We start from the raw sequence: 3,219 nt of genomic DNA, 5'->3' as shown, positions 1-3,219 counted from the left end.
CCCTTGCTCCATTCATTGTCTCTTTGGGTTTGTCAACGTCCTTGCTCTACTAGGGATAAGAGTCACACTAAGGTAATGTTTATTCCTTCCAAGCTTTTAGTGCCTATCTTCGTAGCACTCATATTTGGCTGTACTATTCTAGAGTACACCATCCGGGTGTCTCAGAAGGAGATCTATTTGCCCATTTGCAATATCCTTCGACAATGTCAACTAACACAAGCAATCCATTTACCAATTTGGGTTACCCTAACCCTAGACGGATCTTGATATTATGTCCTTTTAACTATACCTGTTAGCCCCCACAGGGCATAACTGAAATGGGTGTGACTGATTGTACGTACATCTATTACAGTTGAAGGTAATTCAAAATTCTTATATCTCCCTTCCTAAATGGTAAATAATGATAATTTTTATTAACTTGGTACCTCGTACCCTTCTTCACCTTGCCTCTTTTTCTTGCTACAAATCGTGTCTAACTTCTGATTCCGTTATTCCTTTTTACTGTAAGAATGGATAAGAATTTTTTCCTAAAAGCTCCTTATCAAGAACCGTACATCTTTTAGTACACGCATGATCTGCTGAAGACCGATCATTTACTCATCATAAGCAAGATGCAAAATCAAGTTCCTCTAACTCAACACTTTCACAGCCATATCTCTTATCGATCGTCTTTCTGAATATAGGCATCGTCTTATTACTAATAAAATAGAAGTTCGAAATTTGAATTCTTATAAGTGAGATTTATCACATGATCTAGAGTATGAAGAAAGAGTGACAGTCCTAAATGCCCTGTAGCCTCCTGCTTATAAGTGTGGTGCACGACACTCATAAACAAGACTCTACTAGACACGACTTGTAGATTCCCTAGGACAAAACTGCTCGGATACCACTTTTGTCACGCCCTAAACCTGGGGGTGAGACCGGCACCTGGTGTCTCACCTATCCTTGCGTACCAACTTGCAACTAAGGGACTCTGAACATATGATGTCATACATTGTCCATGGGCCACATTGCAAGACAACTACGAATGCTGACTAAATATCAATATAAAACTGGGTAGACAAGGCCGTCATAATTATTACAGCTAACAAACCAACCAAATATACATACAAGTCCTGCAAGCCCAACATACTGCACTAACTGACATGATATTTCTAAAATCCTCTATTGATGGATATACTATGATCGGAACATCTCCCCAACCTACTCATAACATATATACATATATATAAGATATACATAAGGCTCTAGACTCGGTAACTCCGAAAGGCATGGAGCTTAGTTATCAAGCTGAACTCGGGCAACACTTAATTAGGAGGCCTACCCTTCTGTCTGTCTGAACCTCCACGGATGAAATGCAGTGCCCCCAAAAAAGGGACGTTAGTATGAATTAATGTATTGAGAATGTAACGCAATATACTGAAAGCTGAAATTGAACTGATAATATAATAACTGCAAGTAGCTGGAAGTCAAATATAATCTTAAGATATGCTTACCTGCCGATACTGACTCAACTCTCTCAATATAGTAAGTAAAATAGTTGTCCGGTATATATATATCTGCTCTGCCATAGTAGGCTCGCTCATAGGCACTCGGCCATACTAGGCTCTGTATCTCGACCAACTGGGTTCGCTCATAGGCGCTCGGCCATAGTAGGCTCGGTATATAACTTACCATCTGATCAGAGGTTGCCCAATAGGGGCCTGTCCATCGATTATAGCTCGATGGTAATGAAAATACTTTAATATTGTATATATAAACTCTTTGCTCTCTTGATTGGAAGAAGAAAATACTCAATTGAATATGAAGTCTCGGTAAGGAGAATATCGTAACTTATAAAACTAGGAAAATATACGTAACTTGCGAGACTAGCAAAATATACTTAAATTCCAGGATATGAATTTTTCTTTATGACTCGTTATCAACCTTATGTAATTATGAGATCGTGCTAAAATGAAGAAAAATCTTAGTCTTAACATACCTGGAGTATGGAAAAATCCGTATGATATTATTGAAAAAAGTTACACCGTACTTCTTTAGAACCGCAAAATTTCTCCGTTGCTAAAACTCTAATAGTTCTCGTTGGAATTGTTGAAATTGTAAAAATCACGTTGCATTAAAGTATAACATCTGATCTTAAGTGTTTTTTAGAATGAACTATCAGAATGCTCACATTATTCCTTGGTATTGAAACATTGAAATGAAATTTGCATTGTTTGTTTTGAAAGCTTTAAAGTTGGAGGCGTCTTGTAACTAAGGCATTAAGATGCCACCTAATATAAAATGACTAAGAGTCATTTTCTTAATAAGGGCTTGCTGCCACGTTTTTAGGGGGTGGGGTGGGTGGGGGGAATTATTGATCTTTATCCACTTATTAGTTAATTAAGTAATGTTCCGTTACCCGGTAATTAACCAATTACCCGCATAATTAAAAATTATCTCAAATTACTTAAAATTCTCCGTATTTTTAATATACTTTATACATCTTACTACCGTGTTCATATGGTACCTTGCATGGTACTAGTCCATAAGTGTTGGGTATTATAGCTCAGACCGTATTTTATCCAAATTCGACAACCTTTAATTCGTGTAATTCTTTCATGGAACTTACTTAATACTTGGTATAAATAGCATAAATATGCTAACCTCAAGATAATCTCATCCCAAGTCTACGTTAATTAACTGAGAACAAAAATTTAACGTACAAAAATGTGGGATGTAACAACTATACTACAATAAATATTTTTATGTATTAAATATATTTATAATTTCTATATATATATAATATCGGGTTGGTTTGGTTTCGATTTGACTTTTTTTAGTTAAAACCAAACCAAACCAATTATAGTCGGGTTTTTTTATACACCAAACCAAATAAAATCAAACTATAGTCGGGATTTTTTTCTCGTTTTGACTCAGATTATCGATTTGGTGGGGTTTGTCGGTTTTCCTTGTACACCCCTATTGGTATCTAATTGGAGTCTGATTTGTTAATTTGTGTGATGAACTTATATATCTAAAAGCTTATCCTATTAAAGAAAACATATTTTTACTTACTTAATTATATCTTTAACAGTTTTATTAGTGTGTGAAGATTTCTTGTTTATGGGTCAAACACGTGAAAAGCCTTTTGGATAATGGGTGAGTTCTATCATTATATTTAGTATAAGCACTTGATGTTAAATATGAGTTTCAATGATGAAAAATAATATATCACAT

The sequence above is a fragment of the Nicotiana tabacum genome, chromosome 3, assembly GCF_000715075.1.
Source record: "Nicotiana tabacum cultivar K326 chromosome 3, ASM71507v2, whole genome shotgun sequence".
NCBI lineage: Eukaryota > Viridiplantae > Streptophyta > Magnoliopsida > Solanales > Solanaceae > Nicotiana > Nicotiana tabacum.
Note: the sequence above shows the minus strand (reverse complement) of the source record.